At 53.1% G+C, this 24122-nt stretch overlaps 1 long non-coding RNA gene across 1 annotated transcript; it reads left to right on the top strand.

Annotated features, from left to right (window-relative positions):
* Positions 1-669: 669 nt before the first annotated feature.
* On the top strand, positions 670-7867 carry LOC139078717 (uncharacterized). Its single transcript, XR_011531734.1, has 5 exons — positions 670-820; positions 1382-1509; positions 2408-2509; positions 7265-7359; positions 7680-7867. It is a non-coding gene; the product is annotated as an uncharacterized lncRNA (long non-coding RNA).
* Positions 7868-24122: the final 16255 nt, after the last annotated feature.

The raw sequence follows: 24122 nt of genomic DNA, 5'->3' as shown, positions 1-24122 counted from the left end.
TACATTTGGAGGAAGTGAGTCCCCGCCCAGCCCTGTCCCATAAGCCCCCAGGAGCTCTCGGTGGTGACCCCACCATCACCAGTTTGTTAAGTTGCTTTTTCCTAATGTGATTTTTGACAAAGAAAAAGATTCTCAGACCTAACGACTTAATCTGGATCTGACAGAAACCTAACTCAAAGTGGCTTAAGCAAACAGAGAGTCTTTTGGTTCATGTAGCTGAAAAGCCCAGGAGTAGTGCTGGCTTCAGGCTTGGCTGGGTCCAGAGCCTCAACCACCACCATCAGATGTTTCTAACTCTTGGCTCCACTTTCTCTGGTGCTGGCTTTGTTCTCAGACGGGCTCTCCCTAGAAAGCCTCAAAGATGGCCACTGATGGTTCCAGGCTTATGTCCTACTAACTTGGTAACCCCAGGAAAATGCAGTATTTCTCTCCTGGTAACTCTGCCAAGAATTCTAGATTTTCCTCTCATTGTGGCTGCCGCAGGACCAATCACCGTGCTTGAGCCATGGAAGGCTCTGATCAGCCAAGCAGCTTGGGTCCGCTCACTGGGACCACGAGCAGGGCCTGAAAGGAAGAGCGGGCTTTGTCACCACAGAGGAGGAGTGATGCTCAACAGGCAACAGAGGTGGCCTCCACCCTGCCCTAGTGTTCTAGAACAGTCCGTTTACCAGACGTGCGACACTCTTTTTCAGAGATCCACCAGAAGGGGCCGCGTCCCACCTGTGGCCCTGGGTGTGTGCAGGATGGATGGCCCTGGGGGCCTCGATGTCGTTAAGCCCTCAGCCCAGCTACTAACGCCCACATCACTTCACACTGATGGGTTCGTTTCTTAAGTTACTTTTTTGGTTTCTGTGAATTAAGTAAGCAATTTAAAAAGCACCAAAAAAGTCACTGTGTCATGTAAGTAGAGGAGGACCAAACTGGGTGGGAGAAGAGGCTGTGGGGAAGACCAGAGGGAGGGGAGGAAAAGATGGCTCCCCGCTCAGGGCAGGAACGGACCCACTTTCTGAGGGCCGACTCTATGTCAGACACTTCCACGAACCTACAGATGTGTTCCCCACGGCCACCCGGGAGGGGCAAGGCATTAGCACCCCCATTTACAGATGAAGGAACAGAGGCACAGGGAAGTTACAACACTTGTCAAAGCCACTGAGGGAACCAGTAGCAAAAAAGGGATTCAAATCTGGTCTATCTGCCTTCTTTTCTTTCTGCTCCATTTTGCTGGCTCAGGAACTCACAGTGACCCTATCAGGTTCCAGATGGAACCAAAATTCTATCCCTAGTCCCAGGTCTTTCCAGATATTTCTGTCTATGGCAGATAGAGCTGACCAGGGGACGGCCCCATTTACACCATGTTCACAACCCTATTTGTTTTATCCAGTCTGACATATCAGTTGCCTCTGCTCTCCGTTACTCACTTCTGTTTGCCATCTGCCACCCTTGCAACTACATACCTTCTTCTGTGCCTCGGTTTCCTTGGGAAGAGTTCCTATGGCCGCCAAAGCCCAGGTAAGGACTTTGGCCCTCTTCATCCATTTACCTATTTATTCATTCAACAAACGCTCACTAAGCTTATAGTGGTATCAGGACTGTGGCAAGAGCTCAATGAGACAGCTCCTGCCCTCAGGCAAGTGTAATCTCATGGGGGTGGTGGAGACCAAGCACAGCGTTGGCAAGTTGTGATCAGTGCTATGTGGTCTATGGGGCACTGGGGTGGTGCCTAACTCAAGCCAGGCAGGGGTGGATGGGGTGGGGGTCAAGGAAGGCTTCCTGGAAGAGGTGACATGTGAGGATGTCTTAAAAAATGAGTTCTGTAGCTCACTGGGTAAAGGAAAGGACATTCTCAGCTGAAGGGACAGGATGTATGTTGAGGACCTTTGTCATATTCATGGCCGTCCATCTTCTGAATCGCCATTCTGTATTTGGGGTGATTCTCCCTAATGAGTCCCACTTTCCCAAGGTAGAAGATGGAACGCCAATTCCCAGCTTCCCTGGCACGCAGGAGGCAGACGTGTGACTTAGGCTCTGCCCATCAGACGCCTCGTCCAGGACTTTGATTCAGGAGAGAGCAACAGGAGAAAACAGGCCCCCACAGACACAGCACTTTGCTGGGGCAGGTGGTGCGGCTGCACCTGGGGCGAGGGGCAGCACAGTTTGCAAGGCTGAGGCCCTGACATAGATGCAGCGTTGGTGCTCGTGGCCTAGTGCGAGCAGTAGGCATTGAGGCTGCGGTCCTAGCGGCTGGTGTTTGGTTCTGGCGGTGGCAGCAACAGCGGGTTCTCAGATGGTCATTTCTGCAGCTTGTTCCCAGAAGTGATGTTTATTATTGAGTCTGCTCCTCTCACCCTCCTGATGATTCTCTGAACTACCTAACAACCTGCCACACACCTCATTTCTGCTTTCACAGGCCTGAGTGGATTCTGGTGCTGGCAACGAAAAGCCCTGACTGAAGTGCAGAGGGAGGGGAGACGCTGTGGTGACGAGGTGGAGCTGGGCCAGATCACGGAGGGTACGAGCCAGGTTAGGGGTTAGGATGGAGGCAACGCGGAGCCAGAGAAGGACATTGCAGAGCAGTGGCAATGCCTGGGCATCACTGGAGGCCGAGGGGATCATGGAGACAGACTCCAAAACCATGAGGCTGGGGATAGGATCCTTATTTTCAGATCCAAGGGGGATAGTTTTTAAAGTTTGAAAGAGGGATTCTAGAGAAATGGTTAAGAACACGGACTTTGTCCATGCTCTGTGCCTCAGTTTCCTCATCTATAAAATGGGAAATAAGTGTACCTATCTCATGTTTTAAGGATTAAATTAGTTAACATTATAAATCTTTGGAACAGTGCCTGGCATTTAGTAAACACTTTGCAAGTGTTAGCTGTTTTTATTGGAAGTGACGCTGAAAAAGCTTGAGCCTGGGATTGAGGGAAATAGGCCTTGAGCAAGATGCTTCCTCTCACTGAGCCTCAGTCTCTGATGTATGAAACGTGAGGACCGGATCTCTGATCCTGCTTCAACCTGAGAAGCCAGCTCTTCTCTCTGACCTCTCAGCCCTGCCTCTGCCTCTGCCCCAGGGGGACCTGGAGGTAAATCCAGCTGGGCTCTTTCATCACTCAGCCTCTTGTTGGGCACAACTGACCTCTCCCTCCTTAAATGTGGCCTTCTGTGGCCTCCTGATATCCTGGACTCCTGGATTCCCTTCGTCCTCTGGCTGGTCTTCTCTCCATCTTCTTCCCTGGCTCCTCATCTTCAACCTATCTCAACTGAGGGCCTTCCGAGGGCCTGTCCTGGGCCCCTCCACTCATCAGTCTGCACTCTGTCCCCAGGCCATGCCCTCTGTTCTCAAGGCTTCTATCATCTCTAAGGCTCCAGTCCTGATAGCCACCTGTCTCCTGGACAGCTGCACTGGATACATGCAATGCCTCTAAAAGAGAACTCTTCGCTCACTGTGAGCCCAGACTTATAGTTCCCTTCCTGGAGAATGGCACCACTACCATCCACTTAGACACCCAGACCAAAAAGCCCTTGTTCTCTGTGGGCGTCAAATCTCACTCGTCACTAAGTCTTGCCCACTTCACCCTCTCAGAGAATCTTCTTCATTCACAACAGTCTCTGCCCTAGCCCAGGCCCTTCTCCTCTCACCAGGACCTTTGCACCAGCCTTCTCACTGGTTTCTCTGCCTCCAGTCTCGCTCATTCTGATCCATACTATACAATGCTATACTGGGGCTTATTCCAGAAATGCAAGTTTAGTTTAATATCTTAGAATAGATCAATATAACTTATCACATTCACAGAACAAAAGAGAAATATGATCATTAAAATAGATAAAGGGCACTTGACAAAATTCAAAGATTCAGATCGTAATAAAACTCTCAGCAAACTAGGAATAGAAGGGAACTTATTTAATCTGAGAAAGGATATCCATAAAAATCCTATAGCTAACACCATATTTAATGTGAAGTATTGAACACTTTCTCCTTGATGTCAAGAACAAGGCAAGAATGTCTTTTTTTTTTTTTTTTTTTGAGATTAGCCCTGAGCTAACTACTGCCAATCCTCTTTTTGCTGAGGAAGACTGGCCCTGAGCTAACATCCATGCCCATCTTCCTCTACTTTATACGTGGGATGCCTACCACAGCATGGCTTTTTGCCAAGTGATTCCACGTCCACACCCGGGATCCGAACTGTGGAACCCTGGGCCGCCGAGAAGTGGAATGTGTGAACTTAACTCCTGTGTCACCGGGCCAGCCCCAAGAATGTCTTATCACACCATTTTTGTTCAACCATAATACTAGTGGTCTTAGCAAGGGTAATAAGGCAAGAAAAAGTGATAAAAGGCATAAAGATTGAAAAATAAGTAAACCTGTCATTTTCTGATGACATGATTGTGCACATAAGAATTACAAAAATATATATAAATGAAGTATTAGAATTAATCTAGCAAGGTTGCTAGATATGAGGACAATATACAAAAATAATTACATTTTTATATACTAGCAACAAACAATTGGAAAATGAAACTTGAAAATAATACCATTTGTAATAGCATCAAAAAACATCAAAAACCTAGGAAGAATTGCAATGAAATATGTGCAACACCCTTACTCTGAAAACTTTAAATATTGCTGCCGGCAGTTAAAGGAGACTTAAATAAATGGAGGGATATACCATGTTCATGGATTGGACGCTTCAGTATTGTTAAGGTGCTAATTCTTCTCAAAGTGGCCTAACAGACTCAATGCAGTTCCAAGGAAAATTACAACAGATTTTTTTTTGTTAACATCCTGGTTCTAAAATTTATAGGAAAATGCAAAGAAACCAAATAGACAATGCAATGTTGGAGAAGAACAAAGCTTGAAGACTTACACTACTACATATAAAAACTCGTTAGAAAATTTTAATAATTAAGATAAGATAGTATTGGCACAGAGTGGACAAGTAGACAATGATACAGAACAGAGAACCCAGAAATAGACTCATATAGATATGATTGCTCAATTTATCAGAAAAGAGCCACTAAACTTCATTGGAAGGAAACGGGTATTTACAAAAAAAATGATGCTGGAAATTTGGTAAGGGAGGGGGAAATAAACCTTGACTCCTACCTCACACCGTACACAGCTGTTAATTCAACATAGATCGGGGACCCAAATGTGAGAGATAAAACAATAAAGCTTCTGGAAGAATAGGAGAATAGGAGAATCTCTTATGACCTTGAGGGAGGCAAAGATTTTTCAAACATGTCACATACACACTAAAAAAATCAACCATAAAGGGAAAGGTTGAATGATAAAGAAAATGAATGTTATTAAAGTTAAAAACTCTGTTCATCAAAAGATACCACTAAGAGAGTGAAAAGATAAGCCACAGACTGGGAGAAGATATTTGCAATACATATATACAACAAGGGGCTCATACTTAGAATATTTAAAGAAATCTTATACATCAAGAAAAAAACCAGACAATCCATTTTCTTAAAAATAGGCAAGAGACTTAAACAGACATTTCACAAATTCTCAATAAGCATATGAAAGGGTGTTCACATCATTAGCCATCAATGAAATGCAAATTTAAACCACAATGAGATAGTATTATACACCTACCAGAATGGCTAAAATGAAAAAGACACATTGTCAAGTGTTTGCAAGGAAGTGGAGCAACTGGAACTCCCATACATTGTTAGTAGGAATATAAATTGATACAATACTTTGGAAAACTGGCAGTATTTACTAAAGCTGAAGGTATATATATTCTATGTCTCCAGAATTCCACTCCCGAATATATACCCAACAGAAATGAGTATGCGTATGCCCACCAAGAGAAATGCACAAGAATGTTCATAGAAGCTTTATGATAGCCAAAAATTGGAAACAACTCAAATGTCCATTAACAGTAGAATGGATAAATAAAATATGGATAAATAAAATATATACATACGTTGTGGAATATTATATAGCCATGAGAAAGAACAGGCAATTGCTACATGAGGCAACACAGACGAATCTCTTGGACATAATGTTGGGCAAAGAAGCTAGGCACAAACAAGTACATACTATATCATTCCATATATATGGAGTTCAGGGGGCCAGCCCCATGGCTGAGTGGTTTAAGTTCCTGCACTCTGCTTCGGGGGCCCAGGGTTTTGCTGGTTCAGATCCTGGGTGCGGACATGGCACCATTCATCAAGCCATGCTGAGGCGGTGTCCCACATAGCACAACGAGAAGGACCTACAACTAGAAAATACAACTATGTACTGGAGGCTTTGGGGAGAGGAAGAAGAAGAAAAAAAAAAGAAGATTGACAACAGATGTTAGCTCAGGTGCCAATCTTTAAAAAAAATAAAAATTAAAAAATATATGGAGTTCAAAACCAGGCAATATGAATTTATGGTGATAAAGATCAAAATAGTGGTTACTCTACAGGGGTACGGCTGGGAAGGGGCATGAGAGAGCCTTCTGGAAATGCTCTGAATCTTGATCTGAGTGGTGGTTATAATTCTTCAAGAGGTACACTTAAGATCTGGGAAATCTACTGTTTGTGAGCTATACCTCAATTTAAAAAAATTAAAAAGTTTACGCTATCAATGCTCATCAATATCTCCCCACTGCTTACAGGAGATAAACCAGATTTTTCCTCAGAGCACTGATCCCAGCTGTAATTGGTTCACTGTTTGGCTTCTACCCATCCTCCACTAGACTATAAGCCCCATGAGGTCAAGACCATGACGGCACTTTTCATTGTTGTAATCCCAGCTCCTCGCATAAGACCTGGCAAAGAGCAGATGCTCAATCAATATGTACTTTTAATAAATTAATGGATAAGTAGTGGCTTTATCTCATCCAATAGCAACACTTCTGAGCTCCGTCTCCAGCCTCCCCCGAGAGATTTCTGGAACCTTCCTAGCACTCTCCAGCCCCACAGAGCAGCTCACTCCTGCCCAGCAGCGGTGTTCTTGCACATCTGCAGCCTTTGCCTGGGCTGCTTCAGCTTGTCCTTTCCCCTTTCTCTGTCCCAGAAGCTCCTACCTATCCCCTGGGCTCTTCCGAACCCTCCCACGACTTGCTTCTTCATGCTTTTAAAACTTGAATGCAGCACACTTATCATCATATCTTTATTTCTATGGCTCCCCGACTTTCACACTCCCCCACTTTAAGACTTTAGACAAATTACCTAATTCTCTGGCCTGGTCACTCTCAGCATGTATGCCTCCCCATCCCCCACCAAGATCTGTTCTTTATCTTTCTCTTCCCTTTGTGTGCCCCGGAAGGCTGACATCTGTGGATTACATCACCTGGGGAATCTTGCCTTCGAATTTCCTATGGATTCAACCAATGGGAAGTACCAGCAGGAGCAAAGGAAAGGGTATTAATTCTTCACTTCCCACCCCTGTTCTCGACAGCCACATCTCCCATCGGGCAGCCCCTCTTCACAGCCCCAGCTTCGCTTGGTGCTAGTGACAACCTTTCTGCCTCTCCCCCTTCAGACCTGTAGGTGGTAACAGCTCCCCGCTGTTGCTAACCTCAGAGCACCCCACTATCCCCTGTAGCTTTCCTGAACCCTCCCCTCACCTCTGTAAATGGTCCCTTTATTAAACTCTCTGCAAGAAACCCTTCAGCTGCCATCCATTTCCTACTGGGACCTGGTCTCACATTCTCCCTAACTCTCAATTTTCTTATCCGTAGACTGGGAGCCATCTGTGATGACCGGATGAGATGCTGTATGTGCAGTGTATGCACAGTGCTGGCCACAGGAAGTGCTCAGAGAACATGAACGACCTTTACAGTTATGATCTTGTTCTGTCACTTGGCTGTGACTGCCCTGCTTCATTTGATGGAGGCCCAATAAATATTGTCGAATGAATGAAAACAAATGAGTGAATGGGTGAGCAGTGACACAGAGTAAGGGTCATCATGTTACTATAGAATCATAGAATCTTTGCATTAGCTGAAGAACTTTCTAACAGAACTGTCTTATAAGGTAGTGAGCTCCCCATGTCTGGAGGCATACAAGCTCTGGAGGTAGACAATCAACTGATGGTGATGTTGAAACAAAGTTCAGCAGAGTGGGTGTCATGGAGCAGGGGAAGCTGATTAGACTTTTTGAGGCCTTTTAAGCCTTAAGTCTGGAAGTCAGAGGACAAGAAAACAGAAGATCCCTTGGTTCTGGTTTTGAAGAATGAGCAGGGGCAAATCTATACACGGACTCACAATATTCTGGTTCAGCATTTAAACACCAGCCAGTTGGCCAGCCCCATTTACAGAGGAGCAAATGAAGCCCAGAGAGGGGAAGCGACTGGTCCAAGGTCACATAGACAAGCTAGAACCCAGCTCTGCTAACGCCCAGCCTGGTTATGCCTCCACACACATCAGGCCTTGGAAGAAAATGTACCTCTCAAAAATTCTACAAAATGACTTCTTTCCAAACCTTTGTGGAATCAGACGCACGTCACAGGAGTGAGTCGGTGGGCTGGTGAGGGACCAAGTTTGGGGTAGGGAGGAGGCACCGTCTGAGATCACCCTCAGGATAACTCGCAGGACAAGAAGATGTGGGGTGGGGGTGGAGACGGGAGCCATGTCCTCACTTTTTGGGGACTCGTGTTTAGTGTGGCCCAAAGGGGGCGGGGGGCGGGGAGCTGGGGGCTGGGGGCTGGGGGCAGCTGCAAGGGGGGCAGCTCTCAGAACTTTCCAGCAGAGTGATCCTTGGGGGGTGAGCTCCTCATGCCCTGTGGGGTACAGCCAAGGCTGCATGGTCACTAGGCACCAGTTTTGGATTCCTGCCCAGGCTGGGGAGAGGAGCTAGGATTCTCTGAGGTTTCTTCTCCAATCCACAAAATTTCAGAATCTTAAGGGTGGAGAAAAATCTAATCAGTCTGGTTTGCTATCCCCCGCGGGATGCCGGAAGCATCTCCACAGCATCTCGTGACAGCCAAGATTCATCTGGAGCCCTCTCCCTGGGCCCCCACAGCATCCCAGTCCTCTTTCATCCCGCACTTATCTTACTAAGATGGGATTGTCCCCACCCTAGTTAAACCACCAGGGGCTCTCACCTGGACCGCTCCCACCGCCCGGCGACTGCTCTCCCTGTCGCTCTCTGATCCCGCCACCCCTCCTCCTCCCCCAGCAGCCCGGGTAGCGGGTAGCGTTAATAGGTGATTGTCAGATTACTCTTCTTAAAGCCCTCCCAGGGTAGCCCTTTACACTCAGAATAAAGTCCCTGGATTCCCAGGCCCTTCTGGACTGGCCTTTGCCTGCCTCTCTGACTGCTGACCGTCCGTGACTCTGTGCCCACTGGCCTTCTGTCTGTGCCTCAGTCGGGCTGGCTCATTTCTGCCTCAGGGATTTTGCATTTGCTGTTCCCTCTGTCTGTAACCTTCTTCCTCCGCCTCTTAGCAGCCTAATGGACGTTGAGTGCCACCAGATCCCCCTCAGGGCTGGGGTCAGTGCTGGCAGCAGCAGCTCTCAGCTGAGACTGTGGGAACCACTCTGATGGCTGGCTTGACCAAAGTCTCCCCCCTTCCCGGGGGCAGCTACCCAAAAGCTGATCAGTGTCGGGGTACAAAGGCCCCCCCGCCACAGCCTGTTGCTTGGAGCTGGGACAACTCTGAAAGGCTGTTTGCTCTGAGGGGGCTCTGCGGGGTCAGCTGAGGCTTTTGTTGGCACTGCAGCCCAGCACAGCTTCCCCTCTGGCCCCCACCTCCCTCCTTCTCCCAAAGAGGGAGAGCCCACGCCTGGAGCCAGAGTGCGCCCTAACAAGCCTCCTGTGCACACCGCTCCAGCTCAGTGCCTGCTTCTGGGGGTCCGCTCTGAGCCAGGCTGGTGGGCATCTCCTCCTCGTTTGCTCTGAGCTGGCCTGGTGGGCTTCTCCTCCTCATCCGAGTTCCAGCCCAAACGTTGTCCTCCCTGGCCACTGTGTGTAATGCTGCTTGATCTCTCTGTCCCCCCACCCTATTTTATCTTTATCACCTTTTGAAACTACTTCTTACATTTGTTTGTTCATTTGTCTGTTGTCTCTCTCCTCTGCTAGAACCTCGGTTCCACAAGAGCTCCTGTCTTGTCCCTACTGTGTCCCAAGAGCTGATGGCACTGCCGGGTGCATAGCTGGTGCTCACTAAATATTTGTGGGCTGAACAAATGTGTGCGAAGGAACGAGTGGGTGAAGGAATGAATGACCGTGAGTGGCCCTGCCTTTCTTGCTCTCCCCTGCCCTGCCCCACCCCCCAGAGCCCCTGAGCCAGGCTGCCGCCCCTCCCCCATGTGACCCCGGCTGAGCTGGGGCCTCCCGGGAGGATGGAGCCTGCAGCCGCCTTGGCTGCTTGCCCTGTATTGATCAAAGCTGGGAGGCCTGCTGGCTGAGGTCTGTCCCAGCCCAGGGGGGTTGGGCAGAGGGAGGGGGATTCTGGCTGAGATATAGTGGGCTTGCCTGGGGCAGAGTAGTCCTGGCTAGAGACCCATCTGCTTCAGGGGCTGGCAGCACCCCTTCCCCACAGGGGAGGCTGGAGTAGCCCCAGGAGGACGGCTGGGCAGGAGGTGGGGACTGAGGCAGGGTTGTGGCTGGGCTGGGGCAGTGAGTGCCCCTGGCCTCTTGCACAGCCACACATTTGATCGCACATCACTGTGGACAGAGATCCTACTACGCTCCCTCTCCTGGGACCAAGCAGTGGATAGGTGCCTCATCAGACAGGTCTGCGGAGCACCTCTGTGCAGGGCTCTGTGGGGACCCAGGGACGAGGCTCTCAGAGACCTGCGGTTCTGGTGGGACCCACAGTTGTAACAGCTCCTTGTGATCCCAGGCACAGGAAAGGAAATGCTGAGGGGAGGTGCTGGTGAAGGGGCCCAGGAATGCTGCCTCCTTTCAGAGTCCTGATGTGAGAATGAATAATAGCGATACTTCCTTTGTGGCCAAAAGGGACCTTGGTCCAGAGAGGAAAAGTGACTAGCCCAAGGTCACCCAGCTATTAGCAGTTAAGCTAGGGCTGAAGCCCAGACTCCTACCTGCAGGTGGACTCAAAGTGGAGGCTGCTCTGGATCCTCAGTACTCTGCATGCATGTGCCGAGCACCTCCTCTGGGCCTGGCCAGGTGATGGGTGCTGGAGATGATACAGGGATGGGTGGGGTACCCGCCCTGACCTCAGGAGCTCACAGCCCAGGAGAGGGCACACAGGCATGTGTGTGCACGCACACACACACAACAGTAACTCAAACTGGTCCCATGGTGAAGGTACACAGGCTAGGAAACTGGATGGCAGAGGAGGAGTTCACTACGGGCATCAGAGACCACCTGAGAAGACCTTACAGGGGAGGTGGTCCCTGAACTGTGTCTTAAAGATGGGTGAGCTTTAAAAGGGAAGAGGCAGGGCAGCCCAGGCTGGAGCGCAGCCTGACGAAAGACATGGAGGCCGCTGTCTTCTGTGCCTGGGCAAAGGCAATAGCCCCCTTCCAGGTCCCCAGACTCCAGACTCCCCGCCCTTCTACCATAAACCACACCACCGCCAGGGTGAGTGCTCTGAAAGATGAGCCTGACCACGCTGCTCTCCTGCTCAGAGCCTGTCAGTGGCTCCCCACTGCCCTCTGCATGTGTCCAGAGAACTTGAATGCTAGAGGTCACTCCAGGCTTCCTGTGTGCCCCCACTCCCATTCCACTCCCTGGCAGCCCAGAGCAGATCATACATCAAGTCAGGGGCCGCGCTGGAACCCTAGGCCGGGCTCTTTGCCTCTTTGCCTGACACCACACCCCGTACCCTCCTCCTACCACCCAGCTGGTGTGTAAGGAACCTAGGACAGTCTGGGCATCCTCATCTCTGGCTATAACTTGAGAAAATCACGTCCCGGAGAGACGCTAGCTAGCACTCAGGCCTCAATTTCCAGACAAGCAAACTGAGGCTGGGAGGACAAGGATGGAACCACCGTGACTCATCAGTTGATAAAATACCTCCACAAAGGTTCTTACTTAACTCTCACAGCTCTGGGAAGTAGACTCCGTACAAATTATCATGCCCAATTGACAGACGAGGAAACTGAGGCCCAAAGAGCAGAGCGACGGCTCAGGTCACATGGTGGCTTCAATTATTCATCCGCCTTATGTACACTATGCATCTGCTCTGTGGCAGACCCAGTGCTGGGTACGAGCAGGGGACAAGACTGCCCCGAGCTCCCGAGGTGCATAGTCTACTCGGCAGTTCTGGCGAGCTGCAGCGTAGTGACCCACGGCGAATGCCAACGCAGGAAGCCTGCGGGCCGGGAAGCCCATGGCAGGACTTCGGGGCGCCGGCGGGAGATGGTTCTTCAGGGGCATTCAGAGCAGGAGATGGGAGAGAGGGATTCCAGGCAGGCCCTGGCCAGCTTCGAGCTTCCCGCCTGCCAACCCCAGCTCCTTCCCGGAGGATTTAAGACTGTGTCGAGCAGTTGTTTTAAATTTCCGGGCGGGCAGGGGGCTGCAGGAGGGAGGGCGCCGCAGGCCGTCTGGGGTGTGGGCTGCTATTTACCAGGGCCCTTTGTGGGATGCAGCTCTCCAGGCTGGAGGCTCCCACAATTGCTTCCAGCTGGGCTGTCGGCCAGCCCGGCCAGCCCGGAGGAGTTGGGGCGGGGGGGGGGGGGGGGGGGGGGGGGGGGGGGGGGGCGGTGGCAAGAGAGCACAGGGGCATGAGGGGTCCCTTCCAGCCCAGTGTCCCCTCTGCCTCCCTGGGTGGCTGCTCTTGCTGCTATCAGCCCTGGCTGGGCATCCTTGGACATAAACCTATCTATAAACCGGGAATCCATCCGGCCTGGACGTTTCCGAGCTTTATGGCCTTTATGCACTTAATCTTTCATTTCCTCTCCCCTGCTTCATCTCCCTGCTCACTTCCCCTCTTTCCCGGGAGGACTTGCTCTGCTCCTCCTCCCCCACAACATATTACAGCTCCATGGCCCCTTTGTCAGAGGTACCTGTGCGTACAGCTGTCCCAGCTCCCTTGGTCCGTCTGGGCCCCCCAGTTCACTCCCTCGACGACACCAGTGGTGAATAAACACTGCCGGGCATGGAATGCCCCCTGGTTCCTCAGCACCCATAGGACAAACTCCTCAGCCGGGCAGCCAAGACCCTCCACTCCCTCTCTCTGCTCCCCTCAGACGCACCCCAAGCTCCAGCCAAATGAACCACAGCACGTTGTCACTGCCCTCTGCCTTGCTCACAGGGTGCCTCTACCAGAATACCCATGTCCCACCTTTCCCCATTCAGCTAGGGCATCACTTTCCAGACACCCCCTCCCAGGTGGGTGGGGGCCTGCCCTCTGCGTGCCTGCAGCCACATTTTCTGTAAAAGGAGAAGACTTTTAGGTCGTGTTCATCTCACAAGCCTAGAGACAGATGAAGGGGAAAGAGCTTGGCAGGTTGTACAGGACTCTGTCAATCCAAGGGGAAGGAAGCTAGTTCTGCTCCGCCATTTTGGGGGGTCCTACTTTCATGCAAACGCATTACTTCCTCCTCAAGAGTCATTTCGTGCTCTTTCCTGATGGAATCCTACAGCCCGATCCCGGGAGCTTGGCTTGTCTCTGGTGTCCCAGCACCTGACCAGGTGTCTGGTTTAGGAAATCTCTCATGTGAGAGAGCCTCCAGTTCTTTCTCTTCATTTTATACAAGGAAAACCAAGGCTCAGAGAGGGAAAAGAACTCACTCAAGGTCACACAGCAATCAGGGTAGAGTTGGGACCAATTTCTTTAAAAGATACTAAGAAACCAGTTAATGAAAGAGCCCTTGGCCAGGAGCCAAGAGAAGAGTAGGTTTTAGCCCCAAACCCAATCTCAAACAAGTCACATGATGGCAATCTCCTGCGGACAACTCTCCTGTCTACCTCCTCCACCTGGTTTCCTTTCTGTCCATTCTGATGGTGGGGGTGGGAAATACTTTCTGAGAGGAGGCTCTGCTTCTTTAAGGCCCCTCCCTGCCTCCCTCCCTCCATCTCCTCTGCGCAAAGCTCTCTGGAGAGCTGGGCCAAGCCTGGGGGGAAGGTGGCAGGTCCCAGCTGCAAGGCCTGGTGGGTCCCACACTCAGAGAATGTCTGCGCAGGACAAAGAATGTCAAAAGTCCCTTTTGTTCCGGGGGTGAGGTGGAGATAGACCATAGTGGGCACGGGGAAGAACAGAGCAGGGTGGATGCGTACCGGCCTGGCCGGGGTAGGCTCGCTCTCTAAGGGCCCAAGAGGGTGAAAGGTCAGACACAGGGGTCTGGTCTGCCCGCCCAGGCCCAGAGTGCTTTAGTCTCTTGAGCGGGGAAGCCACTAGCCTGGCCCCATAGCAAGGTGGCGGGAACCCTGTGGGCCTGGGTCCCACAGAGCGGTCACTGGGCTTTCTCCTTGGCTCTGTCCACCCCTTGCCCACCAGCTGGGGAGCCCTCCAAGGCCTCTATGCACCTTGCCTCTCCAGATCTTCAGAAGCCCCCTGGATGGTCCCCTCACTCCCATTTCACAGGGGTGGGAAGTGACTCGGCTCGAACCACTCAGCTAGGGAAGAGCAGAACCAGGATTTGAAATCAGTCTAGCTCCAAAGCCCAGGCACTTATCTTCTGTCCCTTGAGGGCAAAGGTCACTCCAGGCCAGATTTTAACTGGACAAAGGGATCCTCAGAAAGGTGAAGTGACTTGCCTCAGGTCACAGAGCCTGTTTGGGACAGGGACTGGCCAGCCCAGCCCTTCGGCCGGCCGGCCCGTGTGACCTTCTCAAGGCCTCAGCCTCAGGCTGTGGGAGACTGTCTTCTTCCTCTGGGGTCACTCGAAGCTCTCGGACCTCACCTCGAAGCCCTGGCGTGAAGAGGGAAGCAGGAACGCTGGCCCCATGTCAGTTGTGTGATGTCCCTCAGAACGTCTGTGCTCTTGGAGGCTGAGTTTGCTCCCCTATAAAAATAGGTTTTGCCTTGTTGGGGTGGCTGGGGGGCTCTAGGAGATGACGGAGGCAAAGGTGAGCAGCCTGACTGGGTCCCTGCCAGGCCAATCCCCCCTTCCCTCTCTCCTTTCTTCCTCCCTGCCTCCGCTTCTTGCCTCTTTGGCCTTGAGGTCAGATCCAGCCTGATTAATGGGCCAGAGGAAGCTAGTTCAGCAGGGGTGGGAGAGGGGAGCAGGAGGAGGGGGGAGGCAGGAGAGGGGCTGGGAAGAGCAGGAGGACAGGGAGGGGCCTGAGAGACCCTTATCTTCAGATTCCAGTTCAGAGGCCAGAATTCCCTTCCTGGGGGTTCTGAGCGCTGGAATTACTCACTGGTCTCATGGAACCCCGGACTGTCGGTCCTGGAAGGGAGTGTCCCCCACCTTGCCCCAAAATGCCCAGATGAGGAGACCGAAACAGGGCCTCGGGAAGGCCAAGCCCTGGAAGAGCAGGGCCACAGAGGGGGGCCAGCCCCAGGAGCCTGCCAGGATCGCCCCACCTCGGGGGGGCCCCCTGGTTGAGAGGAGGCTGGATGGGGGTGGTGGAAGAGCTCGTCTTGAAGCCAGGGAGCACTCCGTCCCCACTCAAGCTGCATGTTTATCTGAGGTGGCCTGGGGGGATCGGAGGAGATGTGGGGGCTCTCAGGCTGGACAAAGCCCCCACCTTGGTGCCTCCTTGGACCCAGTCTCCTGAGTCTGCTCCCCCTACAACCCACATGTTCCGCCATCCACTTAGGCTGAAAAATTAACCCCCGCAAGTGAGTGGGGGATTGTCTCCAGGTTGTCTCTCTCCGTGGGCTGGACTGATTCCTGGTCTCTCACGAAGATGCTGAGGCCCTTTAAAAATAAATAAATAAATAAATCGAAGACCAGATTTAAAGTCTTGCCTGAATGCTCCCAGCCCAGCGGCTCCCGCCCTTCTCCCCTTGGAGCTCAGAGCTTGTGCAGCCCCCTCTCCCTGAGCCCCTCCTGGGCACGTCAGCCTTCCAGTTGAGTGGGAAAAGCAGGCAGGAATATCGTGTGCGTTGAGGGCCTCCGACGTGCCGGAGCCAGGCTGCCTGCTTACATGACTTCAGCCTCCGAACACCCTTCCCAGGCCAGCACAGGCAGGCGGTCACAGGCTGGTGGGGTGAGAACACGGCAGAGGAGAAAGTCAGGCTGAGAGAGGGCGGGAACCTGCCCTGGGCAGCACAGAGGCAGAGAGGGGCATATCCTCAGGTCTTCCACACTGAGTTCAGAGTTCTCTATTATGCCACCCCTGCCCAGGATCTCCAGGGTCAAAGTGCAGGGTCAGCCTAAAATGGGCAGGCATCAGAGCCGGAAGTGGCCTAACAGACCATTTCAGATGACCCTTCCTTATATGGATGGAGAGACTGAGGCCCAGAGGAGGCAATGGGCTCAGCCAGGGTCGAACAGCAAGTTACTCTAAGCGCCATGCAAGTTGCTAGGGGCTGGGGGACACAGTGAACAAAAGTCAAGATGCTGGTCTCACGGAGCTCAGTGATGGGGGACCATCAGCGCACTTAGGGTTCTGGCAAGGGAAGTCTGTCGGCGACTAATGGGACAGAGGAGCCCCCATCTCAGCCTATGGCTGTATGGAAGGCTTCCTGGAGGAGGAGACTTCTGAGAAGTGAGAAGTACTGGAGCTAGGCAGAGAAGGACAAGTGAGGGAAGAGTGCTCCAAACACAGGAGTCTTCCCCCTTCTCTGCCCTCCAGGAGTCTTTTAGGTGGTGCAGTACACTCTGGCTTAGGGTTAACAGGTAAAACACAGGATGCTCAGTAAATTTAAGTTTCAGATAAATGACAAATAATTTTTTAGTATAAGCGTGTCCCATACAACATTTGGGACACACTTATACTAAAAAATTATTTGTTTACTGAAAACCAAATTTAACTGAGTCCTGTATTTTTATTTGCTGTATCTGGCAACTTGGCCTTGGCTGCCACGGGGAGATGGGGAGGGAGGGTGTGAGCCTGGATACCAGAGGCAACCGGCAAGAGCGGAGACATCAGATTGAGTGTGGGTGGAGAAGGAGGGAGAAGGCAGAAGCATGGCAGACCCTGCCTTTGACAGTCAGAGTGCTGGGGAAGAGGGCAGGTAGTCAGGGAGCACGGTGCTTTAGTCACGGACAGGGATGGCTGAGATTCCCAAGGGCCCTCCAGGTGGAAATGTTCAGGTGACAGTTGGGCACAGGCTTAGAGGCATCGAGGGTGAGGTGTCATTGGCAGAATAGGGGAAAGGAGATTGCAGCTGAGGGAACGGCATGGGCTGAGGGGCAGCAGGGTCTGCTCTCATGCGCCCCCTTGCAAGCCCCCGCTGTAAGTGCTGGCTCAGGGAGGGGTTGCGGGGTGGGTGCCCAGCTGCAGTGGTCCCCGTCCCTGGCAGTACCACCCCAGGTCTACCTCAGCTAGTCTCCTTCTGAGTCCTGGAATTCCATTTTATCTCCCCAAAGGTCACCTTGCCCACGGCCCTGCCTGGAGAGTGGACATTCCTCACATTCCGCGGCCCTCACAGGAGATGGCTGGCCCAGGTTTCCCACCGTCCTCAGCTCCTCTTACTGAAGGCGCATCCCTGCAGCCAGGGCGTGGGGGTCGACGGTCTGAGTTTGACTTCTGACTCGGCCTCCTACCAACTGGGTGATCTTGGGTCAGCCGTCTCTCCCTCTCAAGCCACAGTGTCCTCACCTGTAAACTGGGGGTAATTCTGACAGGGGTGTTGTGTGTTGGTGTCTTTAAAAGCAGCTGCCTCAGTGCTCGGCATTCAGCAGGTGCTATGTCATACCAAGTCCTCCTCCACTGGCTCTGAGCCTCTGTCTGCTCATTTTCAAAGGAGAATAATGACGTAACTTCCCATGACAAGCCAGGGACTGGGCACGTATGGGCTGTGGTGGCCCATGGACGTGGCTGTGTGGGAGGCCTCCAAACCCTGTACTCCCCAGGGCCAGCAGAGGCTGGAGGCAAAGTCTGAGGTGACCTCAGCTGGGCAGGGAGCAGGCAGATGGACAAACGGCTGCAGCCTCCATGATGTGGCTGCAGGGAACCAGTGGGCTGGCCAGAGGGCCTTGGGGGGAAAGGCTGACAGGAACAGAGGCAAGGGAGCCCATAGACCTGCGCAGCTGGGACCCCGCTGGGAACTCCTGTCATATAGGGCTCCCCTATGCCTTCCTTCAAGCTGAGCTGTAGGTGAGGCCAAGGGGACATGCCTACCTGGAGCCCAAGCTTATCATTCTAGATCATACTCCAGGTCCCTGGGATCTGGAATTCCCAGCCCAAAGGGCCCTGAGCCCACTCCCAGGACCTGGGTCTGTCCTCCTGGTGGACTGTGCTGCAAGTGTGTGCGACCCTAGGCCTGAGGGGTAGGCAAGGAGCCATTCATCGGGGCAGGTGTCCCCGAGAGCTTGGACATGGGCCTGGGTCTCCATGTCTGCACACAAGGATGTTTGCAGTAGGGATGAAACAGGGGGGAGGAGCGGGGGGTGGGGGCCTGGAAGAGGGGCTGCCGTTTGAACTCTGGCCCCAGGCTGCAAATGTTAGGGGTGGGCCGCCCCACGGAGGGGGCTGTGTCAAGGAGTTCCAGGGTGGTAGCTGGAGGCTTCCATCCAAGGGTGGGCCAGTTTTCCCTGCAGATTCCCAGACCCGCCCATGGAAACTCATATTCCTGGGTCTTAGAGAAGATTCTGGAATTTGCATGTTTAACAAAGATGGCCAGAGGCCATGCTAGGAGTTCTGTGTCCTGCATCCTATTTAATTCTTACAATAACTCTGCAAGGTAGGTAGCTAGGAGGAAACTGAGGCTCCAGGAGACGTCTTGCCTACGACCTCACAGCTGGTAGACGACAGAGCTGGGACAGGTCAGCACAACACACATGCTGTCTCCTTGTACTCGTCTGCCACAGAACAACCCTCCAAACCCCCAAAACCTCAGAAAGAGATAATGGCACACACAGAATTTGGGTCAAAATTCCTTAACTTTTTTTAGACAGATTCTGCTCAGCTCCAGGGAAATGAAGCTTAGAATTCAGTCCTGAAGCTAAGTCTTCTTCTCTGTGGAGGAGGAGGCAGTGTGGTGAGGGCCCCACCCCTGCTGACTCTGAGGCAGCTCTGAGGCCCTGGCAGGATTGTTTCCATCCAGGCACTCAGGTCTCCCACACCGGTCTCTCCAGCCAGGTCTCTTGGCTCCAAACGCAAGTGTTGTCCAGCTGGGCAGCACCTCCTGTCCCCTTGCTCCGTGCTCACACTTCATCATCTCCCGCCCCCCACCCGCAGACCTGCCCCCCTTCCGGCTCTGCCACCCTCTCAGTGCCCAAGCCAACGACCTGAGTGCCCATGTCCCTCCTTAACTCCGTCCTCTCCAGCCACATCCAACCCATAGGTCACCATCCTGCCATACCTGCTTCCTTAACAGCCATGAATCTGTCCCCACCTACCACTGACCTTGCATCTCCCCTTGTTTAGGCCTCATCATCTCTCAAAAGGATGCTGGCCCCTCCAAGCCACTGCACGTATGGCGGCTAGAGTGATCTCTAGGAAAACAAGGAACATGTCTTGGCTCTGTGAAAACCCTTCAGTGGCTCCCGTGCCACTGCCCTCCAACTGAAAGCCAGGCTCTTGTATCCTCTCCAGCAACACTGAGGGGCTTTGTAAGTCTTCCCCCCCTCCCCCACGCTATTTTTCATCTCTACGTCTTTGCTGCTGCTGCTCCCTCTTCTCTTCTGCTTCCTGGCTAACTGTTATTTGCGCCGACACCAACCAGCACGGCCTCCTCCAGGAAGCGGCCCCTGCTGCCCCCATGCTGGGTTAGGACCCTTACTCCGGGCTTCCATGGCCCTCTCTGCAGCACTTGCCACCTGCAGTAATAATAATAGCTGATACTTATTGCGTGCTCACTCCATGTATTTTTCTTTATTGACCCATTTAACCCTCACAACCACCCAGAGAGCCAGGTTCTGTGCTCGCCTCCATTTTTCAGACGGGTAAAAGCTTAAGTAAATTGCCCAGGGTCACCCTCCTTGGGGATTCGCCTCCAGGGTGGCTGGCTCCAGAGAGCTCGCCTCCAATCCTGAGAGCTCCTCCTGCCGCCCTGAGCGAATGTGCTGGGGGGGGGGGGGGGATACTCTCTAGACTCGGGGATCCGGGAGGGCAGCACAGCTTCTGATCCATCGGGATGAGCCTCGCAGCCAGCCCAGGTGCTGGCATCGCTGGTGCCCGACGCCCGGCGCTCCTGCCTTGCTCTCGGGCGCCGCGGGGCTGTGGGGGCCCCCGGCCGACGGGGCCTCGGGCGGTCCAGCTGGGGCGGGCTTGGGGCCAGATGGGCTGCGCGGCGGCAGCGAGGCCAGGGCGGCCGGCCGGGCCGCGCGTTGCCATGGAGACGGGGGGCGGCGGCCCCGCCCCAGCGGACCGGGGAGCAGGTGGCGGGACGGTGCGCAGGCTGGGGGAGGGGCCGGAAGGGGCCCGCGGGGCCGGGGCGGCCGGGCGCGCCCCCGCTCCTCCGCCTCCTCCCGGCCTCCTGGCGCCCGCTGCTCCCTAGGCGACCCGGGCTCTGCCTGGTAGCTGGAGGCTGGGGCCAGGGGACCGGGCTCCAGTCCTGGCTTGGGCTCTCACTCCTCGGGCATATCGGGCAAATCACCACCTCCATCCTCCCCCTTCCAGCCTCAGTTTCCCCAACTGTGAAATGGAGGAGTTGGACCAGGAGCTTTCTATGGACACTTCAGCGCATACTACTTTTTCTGGCTCTGGGTTCGGGCCGGGAGGGTTCAGGGCTGGTAATTTCTCATCCTCTTCCTGGATCGCGGCATCTTCTCATCAAATGATGCCCATCATGGGACCCAGAACCTGGAAATGTGAAAGGTGGAAGAGCCAGCAAAGTCTCGGAACCCAACTTCTCGAATATGCAGAGCAGGCAGGGGCAGCCCAGAGAAGGTGAGGGACCTGTCCAGGACCACACAGCCAGTCAGAGGCCGAGAAACCAGGTCTTAGCCTCTCAGGGCTCCGCCCAGCACCTCCAGCCTGGGAGCCAAAACCGGGTGTGAGAGCGGGGGGAGGGGCAGGCTGCTGTGGGAGGAAAACAAACACCCCCGCTCTGTGTCTGCAAGCTCCAGCTGCCAAGATGGCAGGAAGGCTGCCTGAGAGCGCAGACCTGAGGCGGGAGCTTCCTGTCTGTCACAGAGACCCTCCTGGTTGTCCTGCCAGCACCATACCTCATGGTCTCCATCGTGACTGCGGCACAGCTCTGTGGCTGCCCTGCAAGGAGGTGAGGAGGTTGTGGCCTCCCTCCACCGACTCCCACCCCTAGTAAGTGAGGAGCTGGGCCCTCACCCCGCAGTCTTGCCCGGGAGCTGGGCCTACCTCCGCCCCTCCCCAGCCCCCAGTCCCCTGGGAGGCCCTGCCTTCCTCAGGAATAAAGCCCCTTTCTCCTTCCTCCAGTAGGACCCATTTCTGAGCTCTCAAGCCTCAGCCATGCAGGGGGTGCCTGAGAGGGCTGGGGCTGCTTCTGTCCCCTCAGGCCAAGCGGGAGTCACCCTGGCCAGGCCCAGCTCTGGTTCCCAGCTGATGTGGTGGGAGGTGGTTCTGGCTGGGGGTGGAAGTGGAGGGGAGCAGGGCCGAGGCGGGGTCTATGGCTTTAAGGTACAGCTTGCTCCTGGAGCGACACACACACACACACACACACACACACACACACAGTCTCTCTTGCACAGAGTCACGCAGTCACACAGCCAAACGCACACACACGCCCAGGCTCCGTTCTCTTGCTCTCTCCGTCACCTTTTCTCCACACACATACACATACACACACGCCCAGGCTCTGTTTTCTCTCTCTCTGTCACCCTTTCTACACACACACACACACAAATAACACACACGCCGAGGCTCTGTTCTCTCTCCCTCCCTGTCCCTCTCTCCACACAGCCCTACACACTCATTCGTGCACACAGAAGCATCCACACTCTCTCCCTCTCTCCACAAAGTCTAGTTTCGAAAAACATGGCCTAGGCCAGGAAGGGCAAGGAGTTCTGACCTAGAAAATGGGCCTGCCTCCTTCTGTCGCTCCCGGCCGGAAAGGGGGCTTGTTTTCCAATTTGGTATCACTGCCCTGGGTCAAGGCTGTGGGGAGAAATGAACACCCTGCGCAGGGTGGGGTCAGCCTCTTGGAGAGCGGGTGGTGGGGGCTGCTCGCCCTTCTTCCCCTGCTCACTCAAGGCAGGACTCACTTCCAGCACAAAGGAAGCAGGTTTAGGGACAAAAGTAGTTGGGTAGCTTAGTCATAGAGGGATGGGCCAGTTGACCTTTGACTTATGATGAAGGGGCCCTTGACCCTTCATAGCTCATTTTACCTTTAGGCAAATCCTGGACTTGAATTCTGCCCAAGGCTCTGGGATGAGAAGTCCCTCCTCCTTCTTAACCCAAATCCTGCTTAGTGTAGTTCCATGTAGATGCTGGGATGCTCTCCCTGTGTCACTCCCAGTCTTCTCACCTCAATTTCCTCTCACTATTTATGGGGAACTCCTATTTATCCTCCAAAGCCCAACTCCTATTTATCCTTCAAAGCCCAGTTCAAAAGTCCTCTCAAGTTGAGAGCTTTCCCTGCCTCAGTCCCTTGGACAGAATGAGTGCCTATTTCTCCTGGGCATCTGGGTTCTCTGCACTTTCTGCAGTTCTAACACTTCTATAATTTCATGAGCAAGTGGGTACCTGACCTCTGGATGCTGCTTTTCTCACGTTATTTCATTTATTCCTCACGCCCTCTGCTTCTCTGGTGGAATAGGATCCCCCTTCAACACACAGGAATCCTCCGGCTCCGCTAAATCAGCTGACATCTGAACAGGACTGGAGCCCACATCTACCTTGTGGTAGCTCTCGGCCTTTCGGCTGCCTCTAACTACTCTTCATGTGCACCTTTCCCTACAGGAGACTCAGCAGAGGGGGCGGAAGCCCGCGAAAGGAGCCGAAGGGGTAGGAACTGATGTCCCCACCGTGGCCACTCCGTCTACCCTCCTCAGTTCAGCAAAGCTTTACCGAGCACTTCTTTGTATAGACCCTGGGATATAGAGACTAAATAGACACGGTGTCCTCCTCTGTGCGGACAACAGGCACATAAGCAGGCAAGGATGACCTAGGGCCGGGATGCTGAGGAAGCTGGGATCCCACAGGAAGCCTGACTCAGGACAGGGAACTGGAGAGACTGAGACAGGGCTTCCTAGCAATGGTGACAGGGGAGCTCGGAGGAGCAGGAGTCAGCCAGGTAGAGGGGGCATATGGAAGGACAATTTGGGGATGACACTGAAAGACCTTGAGTATCACAGAAGGAGCTTCGCCTTTATCCCAGGGCTGAAGGAAGTCCTCATAGGTCTTTGGCTTCACTGGCCCTACCCCCAAATGGCTGCCAGGTCAGACATTCTATGTAGGGCCCTCCTGACAGCTGCTCTTGACTCTGGGGGTGTGGGAGTCCCAGAATTCCATCCTCAGAATCAGAAGGAGGTTGACAATGCCTCAGGACCAGCCCCCCACTTGGGGTTCCTTCCTCATCCCCACGGGCGTGGAGGGCGTGGCCAAGGTGTTGCGGTGGCATTGAAGTTTGCTAAGGGAAGTTACTCTACCGGCAAACAGAGTTGAGTCCATCACTAAATGCCTGGTGAAATTCCTACCTTCTTACGCTTTTTAAAAAAGATAAACAGCAGCACCTAGACCGTAAAGTCAGTTTCCTAGAAAAGTGGCTGATGTTAGAACTGAAGAGTCGAGGTGCCCCACCCAGGATTTCTCTCAAGTCTGGTCATTGGCATCTCCTCCAGGATTTCTGCAATATCTTTTTACCTCATCTGCTTAGTGTTTTTCTTTAAATTAACTCACTTTTACAAAACTTTATTTAACAAGGAATCTGTATCTGTACTTTAAATGTTTTGGCTTTCCCAAAACAGAAGGTAAATATAAAAATAAGCTCAATGAAAACAAAGCAATTCTACCTTAGATGATCAGGCCTGCTAGGAGGCCTCTCTGCTATAAGGGGAGATTAGCAACGTCAGAGAGGTGTTAAAGACACACCAGCCTCCAACTGGGCCTTTCTCCTTCACCTTGACTTAATTAGAAGTAAGAACTGAAAAGGAGTAACTTTCCTGAAATGAACTTGAGGTTGCGTGTTCTGCGTGGCCAGGTCTGTGGACTCCCTGACGTCACTCCCCATCCCACTGGGCGTACCTGACCCACACTTTGAGAGAATTTGCCTCAGCCCAAGCTCTTGGGTCCAG

Source organism: Equus przewalskii, chromosome 2, assembly GCF_037783145.1.
Source record: "Equus przewalskii isolate Varuska chromosome 2, EquPr2, whole genome shotgun sequence".
In the NCBI taxonomy this organism is placed as follows: Eukaryota; Metazoa; Chordata; class Mammalia; order Perissodactyla; family Equidae; genus Equus; species Equus przewalskii.
Note: the sequence above shows the minus strand (reverse complement) of the source record. Positions and strands in the feature narration are given on the sequence as shown.